Source organism: Perca flavescens, chromosome 8 (assembly GCF_004354835.1).
Source record: "Perca flavescens isolate YP-PL-M2 chromosome 8, PFLA_1.0, whole genome shotgun sequence".
Classification (NCBI taxonomy): domain Eukaryota; kingdom Metazoa; phylum Chordata; class Actinopteri; order Perciformes; family Percidae; genus Perca; species Perca flavescens.
The window spans coordinates 37,987,808-38,009,541 of record NC_041338.1 but is presented as its reverse complement, the minus strand read 5'-3'; the positions used below and the strand labels follow the sequence as shown (position 1 = coordinate 38,009,541).

General features: G+C 41.5%; 1 protein-coding gene across 1 annotated transcript in view; it reads left to right on the top strand.

Moving 5' to 3' along the window:
* nox5 (NADPH oxidase, EF-hand calcium binding domain 5) overlaps positions 1–21,734 on the top strand; it is a 48,758-nt gene that overhangs the window by 20,258 nt on the left and 6,766 nt on the right. The gene's annotated exons all lie outside the window — the stretch shown is intronic.

Here is a 21,734-nt window from a genome sequence, read left to right as displayed (position 1 = left end):
ACGACAACCCAAGAAGGAACTCCAGGAAACTCTGGAGCCCTTAAAGAAAAGGCTAGTGAGTTTTGAACAGTCTAAAAAGGAGGTTGATAAAACAGCAAAACACATAAATGTCCAGGCCCGACGCACAGAGACACAGATTAAGGAGCAGTTTAAGAGGTTTCACCGGTTTCTAGACAAAGAAAAGGAGGCCAGGATGGCTGCACTGAGGGAGGAAGAGGAGCAGAAGAGTCAGAGGATGAAGAAGAAGATGGAGGCTCTGAGCAGAGAGATAGCAGATCTTTCAGACACAGTCAGAGCCACAGAGGAGCAGCTGAAAGCTGAAGACGTCTCATTCCTGATCAACTACAAGGCTGCAGTGGAAAGAGTCCAGCAGAGCCCCCTGCTGGATTATCCACCGCTGCTCTCAGGAGCTCTGATAGACGAGGCCAAACACCTGGGCAACCTGAGCTTCAACATCTGGAACAAGATGAAGGAGATGGTCTCCTACACTCCTGTAATTCTGGATCCAAACACTGCTGATGAACACTTCATCCTGTCTGAAGATCTGACCAGTGTGAGACTAGGAGTAAGTCAGGACCTTCCTGATAATGAAGAGAGGATTGCTGACATCAACACTGTCCTCGGCTCTGAGGGTTTTAACTCAGGGACTCACAGCTGGGATGTTGAGGTTGGAGACAGTAAAGAGTGGTCACTGGGTGTGTTATCAGAGTCTTGCCATAAGACTGGAGACATACACTCTGGACTATGGAGATTATGGTTCTTTTTAGATGAATACTCAGCACGTTCACCAGTAGATCCCAGCGAGTATCTCCCAGAGCAGAAGCAATACCAGAGGATCAGAGTGACTCTGGACTGGAACAGAGGAAAGCTGTCGTTCTCTGATCCTGATACTGACACACACATACACACCTTCACACACACTTTCACTGAGAAGATGTTTCCATATATAAGAACTGAGGATGAACTCCCATTGAGAATTTTACCTGTGAATGTCTCTGTGACTGTAGAACAAGAGAAACAGGCGGTGCTGATGGTTGTGGTGATGATTGTGTTGGCGATGCTGATGCTGATAGTGATTCTTTGAGTAACATGTTGTCCTGATGTTGTTGCTGGTTTTCATGATAAGAAGGCTGACATCTACAGTATAACAACAAATTATAAGAAAAGTGTAAAAATTAACATCATGCTGTGTTGAGGAAGACTTGAAACTAGCGATTGAGAACATAAACTCAATATGAAAATGTTTACTGAGGTAGTAAATCAAGAGAGAAGTAGGCTCATTTTCTCATAGACTTCTCTAGAAACAGACTTCTTTTTGGAGCCGGTGGAGTCGCTCCCTGCTGGAAATTAGATAGAATGCAGCTTTAAGGAGCTTCAGCAGTAGGCCTATGTCACGCAACAATTGAAGACTGGAAGACCGTCTCTGAGTGGGGATACGGCTCTTCCTGTTAGCTTTTTACAATGGCGGAGCCCGATAGATACCACAAGGCCAAGTCTCTCCGCTACCTGCCTGACGTCACCTACGACCATGTGGTTGGGATTGTAAATAAACTCTCTCAAAGTGAAAAACATTTTGAAAACGGCAAAAAAAGGCAAAAGGTACAAGACGTGTACAGAAATCGTAGAATTCAATGGTAGAAGCTCGCTCTAGCCGTTCGCAGTTTTGCGGGTACGGTAAACGTTTCTATGGTAACAGCGACGTTGCTGTTACGCTTAGGATAGTGGGTAGTGTAGTTTTTCTCCATAAAATCGCGGATAAAACATGTTTTTCTTAAAACAAGGTTGATTTCATACAGACTTCTAGCTTCTACAGGAGCAGAAACTTTCGTTTCACACCCACGTAGCTCGTGGTCAGTGTACCTCGGATGGTTTACACATTATGGGATAGTTTAGACATTATGACTGATAATATAAATCCTTACGGAGAAAGGGACTGTTGACCGGAAGTTCTGATTCCCTACTCCGCGTTCAGGAAGCAGGAAGTGTGATCGGCCTATAGCTTCACTTTTCAGACCCGGAAGCTTTCATTATTTTAACAGTCTATTAGTCAAAGATTTTAAAACAACAAATAAATATATAAGTTAAAAATATTAATTAAAATAATATTTAAGCTAACAAAAATCAATCATTTTTTATTATATTTTAAGATTGTTTTCGTTTAATATCAAAATGTATTATTGTGAAAATTTTTCGAGTTTATAAAATACAAATATATACAGTTATACTTAAAGACGTTGAAATGAAGGTTTTAAATTGAACATGGAGCAGAAACCAGGTTTACGGCTGCGTTTACACCACTTGCTGACGTAACATCATCAGAATGAATCACTCATGTTTCTGTATTTACTTATTAAGACTTGTCAATGGGCTTGTGATTGACAGCATCTTTAAATGGGTGATGGTGGTGGGAGGGGCTACCCTTTGGTTTAACATTAGACCATTGATTACATTTTTGAAGTGAAGTTCGTGTGTGTGTGTGGGGGGATGGGGGGGGCTGGAAAGCATCCTCGTTGCTAATTGAAAAAAGACACATATCTGTATGTTTGACAGTGTAAAGTTTGATGAATCAGATGAATACAGGAAGTTCATTTTTGTTGTGCTTTTATTTTGGTCTAATGCTGCATTCCGGGCAACTCGTAACCCGTGTTTTCACAACCTTCTTCCCGTGAAAGTGCCCTGGAACGGCAGTCAGACCCGTAACTTACTACCCGCGAACTCATACCAGATCGTTGTACTCCTAGTTACCGTTTTGACGTCACACACACACGGTGATTAACAGTGAGAAATAGAAAGAAATAGACATAAATAGGCAACATAAAGTAATTCCGCACATTGTAATTAAAACTATACACATACGATTGTGTACTACTACTACAGGTTATGTTTATTAAATGAAGCCCAAAATATGTCGCCCGACTAGAAATCGCTAGTATGAGCTAGCGCTAGCTAACGTCAACGTTAAGTAGATGCTAGCTAATGCTAACGTTCGGTAGCCTAACCTGAACCCTGTCAACGGCACTATCTTTATCTAGCCGGCTTTGACGGTGTGTGTGTGTGTGTGTGTGAGCAGTCACTTGTGCGAGCAGAGCTTGGCTTGCTGATGCGACGATCATCAGACCAACCTACCAAGTCGTGACTTGAAGTCATAACTTACGGGCTAAAAATTGTGTCTGGAACGCAGCATAAAAATGACCTCTTTAGGCTGAACCAAGTAGTCAGAAAAAGAGAGGGGGGAGTGGGTAGAGTTACAGTAGATTTAAAGGTTGGCTTTTGTGTGGTGGTGATTCTTTTTATTTAGTCTGTATGGTGTTATAGTCATTTGTATTCTGTATATGAGATATATTGGTGAGGTTAAATTGTCAATATATATTTGAAAGTTATTGTGTTATAGTTTCAGTGCTCTTCCCTGTATAATAGTGTTGGTGGAGAGCGTAGGTATGTATGCTTCTGTTGTCTATCAGCCTGATACATGTTTGGGGAGAATTTTGAAACTTTGTGCAACTTTATGGTCACAAATAAAACGCATATCACATGACCATTTTCAAACCCTGGGCATGCGTGTGTCGGTGTAAACAGGAAGCTGATTGTCTGGAAAACAGACTCCCAGGAAGTGTGCCTGGCTCTGAAAGAAACTGGAAGCTCATCAATAAAACTGTGTGTAGATTTAAATAGGAGCAGCTTCCTGTTTCAGTGTCAAGGTCACAAAAATGCAGCATGTAACAAGCTGGAATAAACATTTAGCAAAGCTTCAAACTAGGGCTGCTCCATTATGGAAATAATCCTTAGCACAATGATTTAGGTAAATATTCAAATCAGGAATATTTACCATGATTACTCATTGACTTTTGGAAAGATACACGCAGGTCCAGTATGTGTCTTAACCCCTGTGACTTTTTTGGGCACCATGACATATGTCCATGCCTCGGGAAGGGATGCCTTCCATCTTCAAGACTTCCTTCTTGGTGGGGATGGAGAGAAAGGTCTGAATTTTTCTGCTGAAAAGAAGAGGCTGGCGGCAGAAATGCAATGCATCGCCCCTCTGCAGAGTCCTGTCCAACCAGACAGAGAGAGTGCTGCAGAGCTGTACCCAGGCCAGGTGGCAGCCGGGTGCTGGCATTGTTGGAGAGAGCTAGAAAGGGTAGCAAGGCTGGTCGGAGTAGCATGTACCCAGCTTCCATCTCCTATGTCGGAGGGTGAGGGAAGGCGAGGATCAGATGGGATGCAAATGTAAATCGTTGGAAGGGGAGGCTGCTGGGGGAAGAGATGAAAGCCTAGCTCCATACAAAGTCAAATCAGCTAATTCTAAACTTTTCAAATATAGAGTAAATTCAAATCTACACATGTGCGTTCACTCAATCGCATATTGGCTATTTATTGATTTACACAACTGCTATTTTCCTTATTCTTTGTTACTACTGGCTGTTTTACTTTCTCCTCTGCATGCAAACACACCCATCTGCAATTATCATCATCATATAATCAGGCACAAAGCAGACTCAACTGTTTTCATTCCTCGCATTGTTTTGTTTCTGTGCCTATGACAGTTGTTGCTGTTGTTGCTGTTGTCATGGACACAGTCATCATCTCTGTTGATTAAAAGGGGCCGAAGGTTAGGGTTTATTACATATTCATTAAAAAAATGGTTTGAAGAAAAGTTGTGTGACTGAACTACATACTCAAGACAAAGACAGAAGTAGTCAACCGTGTCTGTTCATGACAGCGATTGACAAGTGAAAGTGATTAATCAGCGTGGAATAAAACTCAACCTGACAAACAGTGTAACGATTACAGTGTTAGGCTCTCGGTTTGACCCAAAACACAGAGACAACCACACGGACTCGGATAACACTTTAAAGAGTTTTATTGAATAGTCTGTCTTGAATGTGCAGTGAGGACAGAGTCTGGGCAGAATGTAGCACGAGGCGGGCAGGCAGTGGAGAATCCAGAGCAGGACTGAGATTCGAAGCAGGCTGAGAGAGTCCAGTCTTGACTCATCGAGGAATCCAGTTGAGAAAGATGAGAGCAGTGCAGCGTGGAGATTGGTATCAGAGCAACGGCCCAGCAGGTCTCAGCGGAGAGGCAGCAAAGCAGGTAAGCAGCAGGTAAACAGAGGGTTCAGAGTGGAATCTGAACACAGGACAAAAAGGTTAAACAGGACACTAGGAGATAACAGGAGTACTAGGAATGAAATCACTAGCAGAGAACACTGAGCCAAGTTACCACATGAGTAGTTGTAACGATCTGGTGCTGAGGTGAACAGCCCGAGTTGATATACTGCTGAGGTGAATCATGAATGCGCTGTAACTGTGCAGGTAACTGAGCAGGAATGAACGGCCACGCCCCTTGACCTAGTTCCTCATGAACACGCCTCTCGTCACTTCAGATTGAGACAAAAACAACACAGACAGACACACAGGGGAAAAAGGGGAGAGACCAAACAAACAGGACGGAGAAGAAATGCTGACCCACAACATACAGGGCCTTATATGACTCACCTGACAACTGAACTGAGACAAACCAGGAAACAGGTTTTTATTGTGCCACTCTGAGACGACACACACACACACACACACACAGACACAGGGAGAGACGGACGATAAGATTCACTTTCAGACCAAAACCACCACATCCATTGAGAGAGGACATCTACAGGAGGGATTACTGGGAATACTGGAATACTACCACTTCAACCAGCTGCTGAATCCACAAACCGAACGAGAGTTTTACAGGGAATTATAACTTTCAGGAAACGGAGTGACTGAGCTGTCGGCCTGCTGTGTTTCCTGCTTCACTCAGAGACAAAATGGCTTCCAGATTAGAGAAAGATCTCAGCTGTCCGATCTGCCATGAAGTCTTTAAAGATCCTGTTGTTCTGTCATGTACCCACAACTTCTGTAAAGACTGTCTGCAGGGCTGGTGGAGAGAGAAAGAACCACGTGAGTGTCCAGTTTGTAATGCAATATCTTCAAAGTCCAAACCACCTTCAAACCGGGTGTTAAAGAACCTGTGTGAGAGTTTCTTAGAGGAGAGAGATCCGAGAGCTTCAGAGGCTCGCTGCAGTCTGCACTCTGAGAAACTCAAACTCTTCTGTCTGGACCATGAGCAGCCGGTGTGTGTCGTGTGCAGAGATTCAGAAACACACTCCAACCACAGATTCAGACCCATTGATGAAGCTGCAAAACAATGCAAGAAGGAACTTCAGGAAACTCTGGAGCCCTTAAAGAAAAGGCTAGAGAGTTTTGAACAAGTTAAAGTGAAGTTTGATCAAACTGCAAAACACATAAATGTCCAGGCCCGACGCACAGAGATGCAGATTAAGCATCAGTTTAAGAAGCTTCACCAGTATCTAGACCAGGAAGAAGAAGCCAGGATGGCTGCACTGAGGGAGGAAGAGAAGCAGAAGAGTCAGAGGATGAAGAAGAAGATGGAGGCTCTGAGCAGAGAGATAGCAGCTCTTTCAGACACAGTCAGAGCCACAGAGGAGCAGCTGGGAGCTGAAGACGTCTCATTCCTGATCAACTACAAGGCTGCAGTGGGAAGAGTCCAGCAGCGCCCCCTGCTGGATGATCCACAGCTGCTCTCAGGAGCTCTGATAGACGAGGCCAAACACCTGGGCAACCTGAGCTTCAACATCTGGAACAAGATGAAGGACTTGGTCTCCTACTCCCCTCTGGTTCTGGACCCAAACACTGCTGGTAAATATCTCATCCTGTCTGAAGATCTGACCAGTGTTAAACTTGGAGAGAAACAGCAGCTTCCTGATAACCCAGAGAGGATTGATAATCACTTCTCAGTCCTGGGCTCTGAGGGCTTTCACTCAGGGACCCACAGCTGGGATGTCGAGGTGGGAGACAGTGAACGCTGGGACCTGGGTGTGTTAGCAGAGTCTGTCCAGAGGAATAGCGTCATAGTGTCTGGATTATGGACAATAAAGTTATGTGAAGCTAAATACTCAGCTGCCTCTGCATCACATCCACCCACTGATCTCATATTGCAGACGAAGCCCCAGAGGATCCGAGTGACTCTGGACTGTAACAGAGGGAAGCTGTCGTTCTCTGATCCTGATACGAACATGCACATACACACCTTCACACACACTTTCACTAAAGGGATGTTTCCATATATAAGCACTGTAAATGTTCTCCCAATGAAGGTTGTACCAGCGAAGGTCTCTGTGACTATAGAACAAAAGAAACAGATAGTGCTGATGGTGATGATGGTTATGGTGGTGACGGCGATGACGATGACGATGCTGCTGATTCTTTTTGGGTAACAAGTCACCATGTTGTCCTGATGTTGCTGGTAAAAAATAAATGACAGTACAGGCCAAAAGTTTGGACACACCTTCTCATTCAATGCGTTTCCTTTTTATTTTCATGACTATTTACATTGTAGATTCCCACTGAAGGCATCAAAACTATTAATCACACCTGTGAAGGTAAAACCATTTCAGGTGACTACCTCATGAAGCTCATTGAGAGAACACCAAGGGTTTGCAGAGTTATCAAAAAAAGCAAAGGGTGGCTACTTTGAAGAATCTAAAATATAAGACATGTTTTCAGTTATTTCACACTTTTTACTTTTCACACAAGTACATAATTCCATATGTGTTCATTCATAGTTTTGATGCCTTCAGTGAGAATCTACAATGTAAATAGTCATGAAAATAAAGAAACACATTAAATGAGAAGGTGTGTCCAAACTTTTGGCCTGTACTGTACATTCATCTGGATATGGTAGGACACAGATTATCTGCAAACTATCTCTAGGCAACTCAAATGTTTCAGTTAACTTTGCTGAAGTGAAAACACACCGTTAGAGGGTCAAAGTGTGAGACGAAAACACGGACAACAGCCAAGAACAAGTTGAGGTCTATTTTAATGTCCACGGTGTTAGCATGGTTACCATCGCTAAGCCTCTGTCCTTATTGGTCCTATAGCTTCCCCTGCTTTATCATCTGTTTTAAAATAAGTGGGACCATCATAATAGTTATTGGTCCTTTAGCTTTCCCTGCTTTATCTATTTATCGTCTGTTTTAAAATAAATGGGACCATCATTTACTAAAGGAACATCATGCTGTGTTGAAGATGACTGGAAACTAGTGATTGAGACCATACACTCATTATGAAAAGGTTTACTGAAGTCAAGAGAGAAGTAGAGAAGCTCATTTTCTTATGGACTGCAGAAACAGACTTCTTTTTGGAGTCGGTGGAGTCTCCCCCTGGTGGAAGTTAGAGAGAATGCAGCTTTAAGGAGCTTCAGCAATGGCTTCACTTTTCAGACCCGGAAGCTTTGTTCATTATTTTAATATTCTAACATCTATTAGTCAAAGATGTTAAAACAACAAATACATTTATATGGTATAAACCAACAAAAATCAATCATTTTTTATTGTATTTAAAGATTGTTTTTGTTCATATCAAAATTAATTATTGTGAACATTTATTGAGTTTATAAAATATAAATATATTCAGTTATACTTAAAGACTTTGAAATGGTTTTAAATGGAACTTGGAGCAGAAACCAGGTTTACGGCTGCGTTTACACAACTTACTGACGTAACATCAGAATTAATCACTTGTGTTTCTGTATTTACTTATTAAGACTGGTCAATGAGCTCTTGATTGTCACCAGCTTTAAATCGGGGATCGTGGTGGGAGGGGCTACCCTTTGGTTTAACATTAGATCATTGATTATATTTTTGAAGTGAAGTTTGTGTGTGTGTGTGTGTGTGTGTGTGTGTGGGGGGGGGGGGTGGAAAGCATCCTCGCTATTTGAAAAAAGACAAATAGAGGAAGTTCATTTATGTTGTGCTTTTATTTTGGTAATCCCGGCAGATCTAATGCTGTGTTTCAGGCAACCCGTAACCTGTGATTTCACAACTTTCTACGGCAGTCAAACCCGAAACTTACTCCCCGCAAACTCGTACCAGATCGTTGTACTCCCAGTTACAGTTTTTGACGTCACACACACATAAACAACAATGGCGGTGATTAACGGCGAGAAATAGAAATAAATAGACACAAATAGGCAACGTAAAGTAATTCCGCACATTGTAATTAAAACTATACACATACGATTGTGTACTACTGCAGGTTATGTCTATTAAATGAAACTCAAAATAAATGAAGCTCATTTAAAATATATGAATAAAATAATAAAACAAATGAAGCTCAAAATATGTTGCAGATTATCGCTAGTATTAGCCAGCGCTAGCTAACGTCAGCATTAGGTAGCCGCTAGCTCACGTTAACGTTAGGTATCCTAACCTGAACCCTAGAACGTTACCAAGTCGTGAGTCGGGACTTGAAGTTGTAACTTACGGGCTTAAAATTGTGTCTGGAACGCAGCATAAGAATGACCTCGTTAGTAGTAGTCAGACAAAAAAAGGGGGGAGTGAGTAGAGTTAGATTTAAAGGTTGGCTTTCGTGTGGTGATTTTTCTGTTTATTTAGTATGTCTGATGTTATAGTCATACTAGGTTAAAGGGTTGAGGTTAAATTGTCAATATATGTTTGAAAGTTATTGTTTCAGTGCTATTTGCTGTATAATTTTTTTGGTGGAGAGCGTAGGTATGTATGCTTCTGTTGTCCATCAGCCTGATACATGTTTGGGGAGAGTTTTGAAACTTTGTGTAACTTGATGGTCACAAATAAAAATCAGAGCTCTGGGGAAAAAAGATCCCTGTTTGACCGATGTGGCTCATTTCATACAGCTCAACACTGCTGCTTTTATTCCTGTTTGTATGAGTTCACCACAATCTAGGGTGAACAGATTTCCCGAAACTAAAACCAGGACACTTTACGTGTGACCGTAGTGTTTGTGCACGCACACACTTTTTAACGTGAACATGCGCCAGCCCAGGTCAGACACAGACAGTACCTTCATTATTTTGATCGTAGGCTCCTCATCTAATAATAACAGTGTTTTTTCCTGTAAAATTAAAATAATTGCAGCAACAGCCTTGTTCAGTTTAGTGGGACATTTACGTTGAGATTTTTTCTAAAAAAGAGTTTTTGAAGTGTTATTTATTCCAATAACACCAAAATAATTCAAATGATTTATTGAAATTTTGAGCATTAAACACTTCATTTCCTGCATTCTGGTGAATCAACACATCTGCCGCAGCATGTCCACAGCTGAGCGCATCCATTATAAGCTGAAGCTGCCCTGCATTTTATAGAGAGAGAGGACACTAAGCAACGCACAGGTCTGCTTCGGAGCTCTGAGTGTTTGAGTCTGAACCAAAGACTTCAAACTGAATCATTAGTACAATTAAACCTTTCACAGGGCTTTCCTCACATAGAGAGACAGTTGCATGGTCGGACCCCACACGTAGCTGCCTGTTCTATTCGCCTTGGAAAAATAAACTGGACAAAGTTACATTACGTCTGGTCACCCTACCAGAATCAAAACCTTTCACTTTGTATTTGAACAGCAGGTCAAAGTTGATCATTGTTCAGTACACTGCGATCCATCAAGTGTTTCTGTGCAGCTAGAAAATGAGATTAAAGCCTCAAAAGTGTCTCAGCCGAAATTGAAGAGTTGCATTCACAGGCATCTGTAAATGTTGTACATTGAAGTAATAACTCACAATAATATCACAGCTGAGGGGTATGAAACTCAACCTGACAAAACTGTAACGATGAAGCTCCGGCACTAACATGACTCACCTGACACACACACACACACACACACACATGACCATTTTCAATCCCTGGGCATGCGTGTGTTGGTGTAAACAGGAAGCTGATTGTCTGACACTGCTCTGAAAGAAACTGGAAGTTATAATAAAAATAATAAAAATAAATGTGTGTAGATTTAAATAGGAACAACAGTGATTACTCATTGACTTTTGCAACATTGGAACAAATCAACAGAGTAAACACCTTTACATTTCCTGTTATACTTTTCAGTTGAACTTTTTTTGTCCATTCAGAACACAAGACTAAATAAGTTATGTACACAATAATTTTTTTTCTCGGATTACATTGTTTTTGGGACTATTACGAACCGAAATCGAACTCACAATGAAAATGGGATTAATTTCACAGCCCTGGCCTACTTTAGAAACAGAAACAGAAGTTAGTCTCAGGTTAGCGCTGTTGGAATATCACCTGAACATACTCTGGACTGACAGATCAAAGTTTAAACATATATTGACAATTTACCCTCACCAATATTTTTATATATATATATATATATATATACACTACCGGTCAAAAGTTTGGGGTCACTTAGAAATTTCCATTCCACTCCATTCCAGACACAATACCTGCTGAGATCAGTTGTATTGTTTTTTTTAACCAGGGCAGCAGTTTTCAGATTACATTATTTGCTTACATAATTGCAAAAGGGTTCTCGACTGTTGTAGACAGAAGTGTCTGAAGAAACACTTGAAATTCATGCTTTTTGGTCTAAACGTCATACCCAAATTAAAAGTGGTACAGCCAGAGGTGTCAATTCCAGGTCCAGAAAGTAAAAGTCCTGCCATGTGTTTATTCCACCAATGAACTCAGCCAGCTGATTTCACTACTAATTAGTGAAATCAGCTGGCTGAGTTCATTGGTGGAATAAACACATGGCAGGACTTTTACTTTCTGGACCTGGAATTGACACCTCTGGGTACAGCTCCCATATACTTTGACACTCAGGGGTGTGCCTGATATCATTGGAAAGGTGATTGATGTGGGTTTGTTTGTGTATTTGAGAAGTGTTGTATTTTGTAGTTTTTTGGCTTTTTTATTTGCACTTTTCAAATAGACATAAAAAAACGCACAGACATATTTGTAGAAAAGAATTCATATAAAATCCATTTTTGAGTCTTTTAGCTTCTGAATTTGTTTCTGTAGTAAGCTGAGACGTGGCTAATGCTGTGTTGTCTGTCACCTGTCAGATGTGTTTACAGCAGTGTATTTTAATAATTTTACAGATTTATAACTTGGACAGAAATAAACAATCTCCATTCTAGCCTCTGTAACTCTGTGTCAGTAAGGCCTAGAATCACCCTGACACTTGTAACAAAAACTTGAGAATGTTTCCTTTCCAATGATATCAGGCACACCTCTAAGTGTCAAAGTATATGGCAGCTGTACCACTTTTAATTTGGGTATGACGTTTAGACCAAAAAGTATGGAATTTTAAGCATTTCTTCAGACACTTCTTTCTACAACAGTCGAGAACCATTTTGCAATTATGTAAACACATAATGTAATCTGAAAACTGCTGCCCTGATTAAAAAAAAACAATGCAACTGATCTCTGCTGGTATTCTGTCTGGAATGGAAATTTCTAAGTGACCCCAAACTTTTGACCGGTAGTGTATATATGACCATAACCTAAAGCCCAGTTCAGACCAAAGATTCAAGATGAGACGAAACCGCTTTAGAGCATTGCAGGAAAAGTTTCAGCTGTCTGAACCGGCCCGTCTCAGCTCGACTCAAACCAGCTGATGGTGTCGCTGCGATTCAGCTGGTGGAGTCTCCAGAGGCTGGTTTGAGAAAGTAAAAGATGTCTCCTGTTTCAACAGCCAATAGAGAAGTCAATTGGTCGAGTCAGCTACAAACTATAAAAATAAAATGATCTAGAATCCATTTTATTTCTATGTTACAAACTGTCAGCTGGTGGAAATGGCAGAGTTTAGATGGAGGCTCAACGAGCGCCGTGAGCATGGTATGTGGTGGAGCGAGCTAGAGAGAGACTGAAAAGAGGGAGGAGTGTGAGAACAAAGCAGAGAATTAGAGAAAAAAAACTTTATTTTCTCCATTTCATCTCTACTAGAAATGCAGCTGTAGCAAGTATCTCACTATCTTTACCCTCATTCATATTTTAAGATGCTATAAATGATATCCAGCTACAAAAAAGCCTGAATGTCTGAAGTTAGAGAGGGTGGTTTCTATGCAGATGATACACCTTCTCGTCTCATTCGTGTAAACTGGCAGCTTTCAGAGCTCTGCAGAACGGAGACTTGCAAGGAGCTGCAAGTTTCAACTCATCTTGTTGCAAATCTCTGGTCTTAACTGGGTTGAATCCAGACTAAATGAAATACATAATAAGATGCAGAAACATCAAACAACAGCCAAACATAATGACATTTTCCTCAAAGTGTCAAAATGTGTCAAAAACGTTTCAGTATATCATCCTATTCTCTATAAAAAACCATGTCAGAGTCATCAGTATCGTCTTTACATAACATCATAACAATCTTCATCATCATAATCATCATCATCTTCAGCAATATCATAATCATCATCAAACATCTCTTTATCATCATCATCATCATCATCATCATCATCATCATCATCATCATCATCATGGTCATCATCACTTTGCCATACAGAGAAAGGTTTTACAGACACAGAAGGATTCGCTGGTAAAACCTTCAGTTCATCCTCATCATGTTTTTCTACAGTCACAAAGACCTTTGTTGGTAAAACTTTCAGTTCATCCTCAGTTCTTATATATGGAAACATCTTCTCAGTGAAAGTGTGTGTGAAGGTGTGTATGAGTGTGTCAGTATCAGGATCAGAGAACGACAGCTTTCCTCTGTTCCAGTCCAGAGTCACTCTGATCCTCTGGAGCTGCTTCTGCTCTGGGAGATCCTTGCTGGGATCTGATGGGCAGACTGCTGAGTATTTACCTTTACAGAACCGTATTGTCCATAATCCAGACCGGAGGTTTTCCTTCCTCTGGGCACCTTCTGCTGACACTCCCACTGCCCAGTATGCATTGTCTCCAACCTCGAAATCCCAGCTGTGAGTCCCTGAGTTAAAGCCCTCAGAGCCCAGGACAGTGCAGTATCCAATCCTCTCTGGATTATCAGGAAGCTTCTGATCCTCTCCAAGTTTCACACTGATCAGATCTTCAGACAGGATGAGTCTTGGACCAGCAGTGTTTGGGTCCAGAATCACAGGAGTGTAGGAGACCATGTCCTTAATCTTGTTCCAGATGTTGAAGCTCAGGTTGCCCAGGTGTTTGGCCTCGTCTATCAGAGCTCCTGAGAGCAGCTGTGGATCATCCAGCAGGGGGCTCTGCTGGACTCTTTCCACTGCAGCCTTGTAGTTGATCAGGAATGAGACGTCTTCAGCTCTCAGCTGCTCCTCTGTGGCTCTGACTGTGTCTGAAAGATCTGCTATCTCTCTGCTCAGAGCCTCCATCTTTTCCTTCATCCTCTGACTCTTCTGCTCCTCTTCGTCCCTCAGTGCAGCAATCCTGGCCTCCTCTTCCTCTTCTAAAAACAGGTGAAATTTCTTAAACTGATCCTTAATCTGTGTCTCTGTGCGTCGGGCCTGGACCTTCAAGTGTTCTGCAGACTCCTCTTTGACGTGTCCACAAACCTTTATCTTCTCCTTTAAAAGCTCCAGAGTTTCCTGAAGTTCCTTCTTGCATTGTCGTGCAGCTTCATCGATGGGTCTGAATCTGTGGTTGGAGTGTGTTTCTGAATCTCTGCAGACGAGACACACCGGCTGCTGATGGTCCAGACAGAAGAGTTTGAGTTTCTCAGAGTGCAGACTGCAGCGAGCCACTAAAGGTCTCTGACCTTTCTCCAATAAGAAACTCTCACACAGGTTCTTTAACCTCCGGTTTAAAGGTGGTTTTGACTTTGAAGATATCATATTACAAACTGGACATTCACGTTCTTGTTTCTGTCTCCAGTAGCTCTGCAGACAGTCTTTACAGAAGCTGTGGGTACATGACAGGATGACAGGATCTTTAAAGACTTCATGGCAGACAGGACAGCGGAGCTCTTTCTCTAATGCGGAAGCCATTTAGCCTCTGAGTGAAGCTGGAAACACAGCAGGCAGAAAGCTAAGTCACTCCGTTTCCTGAAAGTTACGTGTACTTTGACTCTTTGTTCTTGTAAAACTCTCGTTCAGTTTGTGGATTCAGCAGCTGGTTGAAGTGTTCCAGTATTGTAACCGAGCACCTAACTGTACTGCATATACTTAATAAATCAATGAACAGTATGATACACAACACAGCACGTACAGCAGCAACAGCTTCTCTTTCATTTCTGTCAAGTTTCAACATGTGAGCTCAAAAGAGGAAGTCTGCCAACTGTTTCCTGCCCAACAGCAACTCAGAGAAGACACACAGTGCCTCTCATACAAAAGCACATCTTTATCTGATATACAGAACAAACATGTTCACACAAAAACACAGAGTTAACTCTACTAGAGGATCAACTAGATAAGAGTGTAAAACTGTTAATAATCATAATGTATCAGCAACATTTAGATCATATTACACACATTATAAAAATCTGAATCAAAACATTTTGAAGCAGTGCAAATTCAAATCTTACAGACAAACCTGTACATTTAAAGTGCCCTACACTCCAGACTAAAACCCAGGCTGGGAATTATCTAAGAGTTAACATATACACTCAGGAGTGGGGAAAATATTCGGAGAGGAGACAAATGTTTAAAAAAAAAAAAATCAGGTTTCTCATGTGACTCAGTAACTGAATACATGTCAACACACACCCAGCAGATCTACTCCGGGCTAAAGTGCGTACCACAACAAAACAATAAGATTACCATTATACATTTGCAATTGTAGCACCATAAAAACATGAAAGATTCAAGATTCAAAATTATTTTATTGTCATTTCAAAAAACACTTCAGGAAGTGCAGTGTAGAACGAAATTACGTTGCATTGGACCACCATAAAAACAGACATAAAAAACCCCATCAGCAGCTAGAAGAATCCAATTATACATAAATAAATATGGTGTAGCAAAAATATGACATATAAATAAGATAGCTAGCATTTAAAAAAATATGAGAGATGTAGAAACATACATGTATACACATATCCCACACATACCCATACATATATCATATGCACACACACTGTATGTTCCATATTGTCTCAGTTTACAGTGTGGTGCTGTACAACAGTCTGATTGCAGTCGGAATAAAACTCATGGAACCGCACAGACCTACTCCTTAGGCTGTGATCCCGCCTGCCTGAGGGCAGGAGAGAGAACAAACTGTGGCGGGGGTGTGTTGAGTCCTTGATGATTTTTTTTGCCCCTGAAAGGCTGCGTTGTTTGGCCAAATTGTCAATAGGTGGCAGTGTTACCCAATGGTCCTCTCAGCTGACCTCTCCACCCTCCTCAGGGCCCTTTTCTCTGAGGCGCTGCTGCTCTCATGCCAGAGGGAGATGTTGCTTGTTAGCACACTCTCAATGGTTCTCCTGTAGAAGGTGGGGAGGACTGCTGGGTTGAAATGGGCCTTTTTCAGTCTCCTTAAGAAGTGCAGGCGTTGGTTGGCTTAAAAGGTTACTCTGGGCTCAAGTGCATACCACAACAAAACAATAAGATTACCATAATACATCTTGCAGCACCATAAAAACATAAAAGTTTCAGTATCACAACAAGGCTAGGACGCAGAAAAATCGAAACATGACAAAATCCTAAAGGTGTTAGTTAACTACCAGCCGGGGTAATTGTTGGGCACTCTTTTGTTTACGGGTTTGTGCGTGACATTTCAAATTGCACTGCTTCAAAAATGTTTTCATTCACATGTTTGTGTGTAATCCCCTTTGTAATGTGACCTAAATGTTGCTGATACATTATGATTATTAACAGTTGTACACTCTTATCTAGCAGAGTTACATTACAAGTCATTTAGCTGACGCTTTTCCAAAGCGACTTACAGTTGCTATATATGCCACTCCTCTCTGGAGCAACTATGGGTTAAGTGTCTTGCTCAGGGACACATGGTTGATGTATCGCAGTGGGAATTGAACCCCGATCTCCCACACCAAAGGCATGTGTCATATCCATCTCGCCATCACCACCCATGCAGAGTTATCTCTGTGGGGTTTTTGTGTTCTGTAAATGGTTGAAAGGGGAATGTTTCGAGTTGAGGGGTGACGTATGTAAGAGGCTGTTTTATATTTAAAGATGTGCTTTTGTATGAGAGGCACTGTGTGTCTTCTCTGAGTTGCCGTAGGGCAGGAAACAGTTGGCAGACTTCCTCGTTTGGGCTCACATGTTGAAGCTAGACAGAAATGAAAGTGTAGTTGTTGCTGCTGTACGTGCTGTGTTGTGTATCGTACTGTTCATTGATTTATTAAGTGTTTACAGTTAGGCGCTCGGTTACACTGGGAATACTGGAACACTTCAACCAGCTGCTGAATCCACTTAAAGAAAGGAAGTTTTACAAGAACAAAGACTCAAAGTGAGTGTAAGTTTGAGGAAACAGGGAGTGGCTGAGTGGTTTGCCTGCTGTGTTTTCAGTTTCACTCAGAGACTAAATGGCTTCAAGATTAGAGGAAGATCTCTGCTGTCCTGTCTGCCATGAAGTCTTTAAAGATCCTGTCATCCTGTCATGTACCCACAGCTTCTGTAAAGACTGTCTGCAGAGTTACTGGAGACAGAAACAAGATCGTGAATGTCCGGTTTGTAGGAAAATATCTTCAAAGTCAAAACCACCTTTAAACCGGGTGTTAAAGAACCTGTGTGAGAGTTTCTTACTGGAGAGAGATCCGAGAGCTTCAGAGGCTCGCTGCAGTCTGCACTCTGAGAAACTCAAACTCTTCTGTCTGGACCATCAGCAGCCGGTGTGTCTCGTCTGCAGAGATTCAGAAACACACTCCAACCACAGATTCAGACCCATCGATGAAGCTGCAAAACAATGCAAGAAGGAACTTCAGGAAACTCTGGAGCCCGTAAAGAAGAAGTTAAAGGGTTTTAAACAAGTTAAAGTGAAGTGTGATCAAACAGCGGAACACTTGAAGGTCCAGGCACGATCCATAAAGAGGCAGATTAAGGATCAGTTTAAGAAGCTTCACCAGTTTCTAGACCAGGAAGAAGAAGCCAGGATGGCTGCACTGAGGTACGAAGAGGAGCAGAAGAGTCAGAGGATGAAGAAGAAGATTAAGGCTCTGAGCAGAGAGATAGCAGCTCTTTCATACACAGTCAGAGCCACAGAGGAGCAGCTGAGAGCTGAAGACGTCTCATTCCTGATCAACTACAAGGCTGCAGTGGGAAGAGTCCAGCAGCGCCCCCTGCTGGGTGATCCACAGCTGCTCTCAGGAGCTCTGATAGACGAGGCCAAACACCTGGGCAACCTGAGCTTCAACATCTGGAACAAGATGAAGGAGATGGTCTCCTACACTCGTGTAATTCTGGACCCAAACACTGCTCATCCATGCCTGACCCTGTCTAAAAATCTGACCAGAGTGAAAGTAGGAGGAGAGTATTCGCAGTTTCCTGATAATCCAGAGAGGTTTGATTCTCGCCTCTCTGTCCTGGGCTCTGAGGGCTTTACTTCAGGGACTCACAGCTGGGAGGTCAAGGTTGGAGACAGTAAATACTGGGCTCTTGGTCTGTTAGCAGGGACTGTCCAGAGGAAGGGAGACATACAGTTAGGATTATGGACAATAATGTTCTATAAAGGTAAATACATAATGCTGTCACCATCAGATCCAGACATTGATCTACCATTTAGGATGAAGCTCCAGAGGGTTAGAGTGACTCTGGACTGGAACAGAGGAAAGCTGTCGTTCTCTGATCCTGATACGGACACACTCATACACACCTTCACACACACTTTCACTGAGAAGATGTTTCCATATATAAGAACTGAGGATGAACTGAAGGTCTTACCAGCGAAGGTCTTTGTGACTGTAGAACAAAAGACATAGATGCAGATAAACATCTCTTTTCCCTCCCGGAGTATTTGGGGAACATGTCATCATGTTGTCCTAATGATGTTGTTGGTTGTTATTGTTTTGATGATAATATCTACAGTATTTCAACAAATAATACGTCAAAGATATTAAGATTTTAAAACCACAGTCAAGCAGACTTTGTAGGTTTTCCAATTCACACTTTGTTGAGCTCAACTGGCTCCCTGTGGAGTCTCGTGTTACTATGTTAAAGGAACACGCCGAATTATTGGGAATTTATCTTATTCACCGTAACCCCCAGAGTTAGACCATACATACCCTTCTCATCTCCGTGCGTGCTGTAACGCTGTCTGACAGCTCCAGCATTAGCTTAGCCCAGCACAGATCCTGCAGGTAACTGGTTCCAACTAGCCTAGCCTAGCAAAGATCCTGCAGGTAACTGGTTCCAACTAGCCTACTTCTCCGAATTGTGAAAAAAGTGACAAAACAACTCCAACATGTTCCTATTTACATGTTGTGATTTATAGAGTCACAGCGTGTACAAAAAACAACGTAACATGAGACACAGCCGTCTTCTAACAGTAACCAAACCGGGAACTATATTCTCAGACAGGCTTGCTGCGAGCATATCACTCCGCCCAAGTACTATATTCTTCCGCCTGAGAATATAGTTCCTGGTTTGTTTACAGTTAGAAGACAGCTGTGTCTCATGTTACGTTGTTTTTTGTACACGCTGTGACTCTATAAATCACAACATGTAAATAGGAACATGTTGGTGTTATTTTGTCACTTATTCGGAGCAGTAGGATTACTGGAACCAGTTACCTGCAGGATCTGTGATGGGCTGATGCTGCTGGAGCTGTCAGACAGCATTACAGCACACACGGAGATGAGAAGGATATGTATGGACTTGTCTCTGGGGTTTACGGTGAATAAGCTAAATTCCCAATAAGTCGGCGTGTTCCTTTAAGACTGACCATGATTCAGAAAATATTGTTTGGCAGTGTCCCAATTTTTTTGTTGTGTCTTATAACTAAGGTAAAGGACACGCACAATATTAATACTCGTGGCAGCATATCTGACCTGTGTCCTTATAGATTTAAGACAGTGTTAGGGAAGGGAACCTTTGCCTATATGGGGGCAGTTCAGTGGAACAAGTTAGATCGTCATATTAAAGTCATTTCCAGCCTGAACTCTTTTAAAAAGAATAAATTAAAGGGCAAGTTACTATTTTTATTTATTTAAGAAAAATGTGTTTATGTTATGTCATTGAGTATCTTGTCTTGTCCTGATGTGTTGAGGACCACAATGGAAATAATTCTTGGACTTTATTGTGTTTTTATCCTTGATTGTATTTGATGTCCTTTTATCATGTGTAAGGCACTCTCTTACAATTAACTAAATCAAATCAAATCAAAATCCAGGATCTGAATCGAGAAACTAGGTTTTCTGAGAACACCCTGGATCAGGTCTGTTGAACTTCAGAACGTGTTCCAGATTTGGGTTTTATATAGTACCATGATCCAGATACAATTGGTGAACTTGGAGAAGAAACCAGGTTTACAGCTGTGTTTACACAACTTACTCATGTAACATCATCCGAATTAATCACTCATGTGTCTGTATTACTTATTAAAGGTGCTCTAGGCCACTGGTTCTCAAACCTTTTCAGTAATGTACCCCTTTTGAATTGTTTCTTTAAGCCATGTACCCCCTGACCAGCGCTAATCATTTTCGATAGAAAAAAAAAGTGTATATAAAGAGGAAGAATACAGCGCTGTCAACAACAGCCTTGTAACTAAAAAAAACATTTAAATGCTAACAAGAAAAGGAGACAAAAACTTGGAAAAAGATGGTAGAAAGAAGGAAGGAAGGAAGGCAAGAATAGGTCAAAATAGTATCAAAAACAGTGACATAAGAAGAAAAAATTGAGAAACTTGTAAAAAGTAGGACAGTAGGAGGAAGGAAGGCAAGAATAGGTCCAAAGAAGGAGACACAAATATCACATTTTTGGTAGAAAAACAAAATTCTACATAAATAGGAACAATGTTCTGGACAACAGCCTCGTAACTATTAAACATTTAGTTAAATATCTTATAACTTTTTGATTTTATTTTTATGTTTTTTTCAACCTTGCAATATAGTTTTAGTTAAGTGTAAGTTTCTCTTTAAGGTTTTAGTTTTTATTAAGTTACAAAAGAATATTTTTCACTGCTTATATTCATTTTAACAACGCTGTTTGGTGACAGTTGTGAAACTTTGTGGAACTCGTTTATGGTCACGATTAAAAATCAGAGTTCTGGAGGTAAACAAATCACTTTTCTCTTCATTTCAACATTAATATACCGGCTGATTCATAACTTTAAAATGGTTGATTATGGGATGGTATATCAATAGTCTATATCCATGACGTTCCACTTCCGGGATTGTTCCGGTGCTGCCGGTAATTCGTCCGGATGTCCGTCCCCTTCCTGTGTCTCTGTGTCGGGGTTCTAACCTGCGGCTGATTTGTGAGGACTATGGTTAACTGCTCCTCAGATCTCTGCAGGGTAAATCTAGACAGCTAGCTAGACTATCTGTCCAATCTGAGCTTTCTGTTGCACCACTAATTTTGTAGCCATTACACAACTTTGATTTCTTTTGTTTATATACCATGTTGGTTATGCTAATTAATCTGCACTGGGTGGATCATTGCCTTTGGGAAGGCATACAGGTAATTAACAGCCAGTCATACACAGGTGTGTGGCTAGGGGGATAGGCAGACAGCTTTTCACTGTCAGGTTTGCATGTCATTGTTAGATTAGTGTGCAAAAGAAAATAAATGGGTCACAGCACCGAAATGCAGACAGATTGTGGATATTGATTATGGCATGCAGAATACTCGTCCAAGCAAGTTCTTCCCTGGTCCCACCTCATTGGCCTAATGTAGGAATTGGTAAAAGACTCTACAACTAAAACTACTTGACAAAAGTAGTCAAGACTGCATCTAAAAGCATCGGGGTTCCCCTTGAACCGCTCCAAAACATTAACTGGAAACGCAGCACTAAGAAGGCATGAGGTATTCTCCGGCACACAATCTCTTCTCCCACCTTC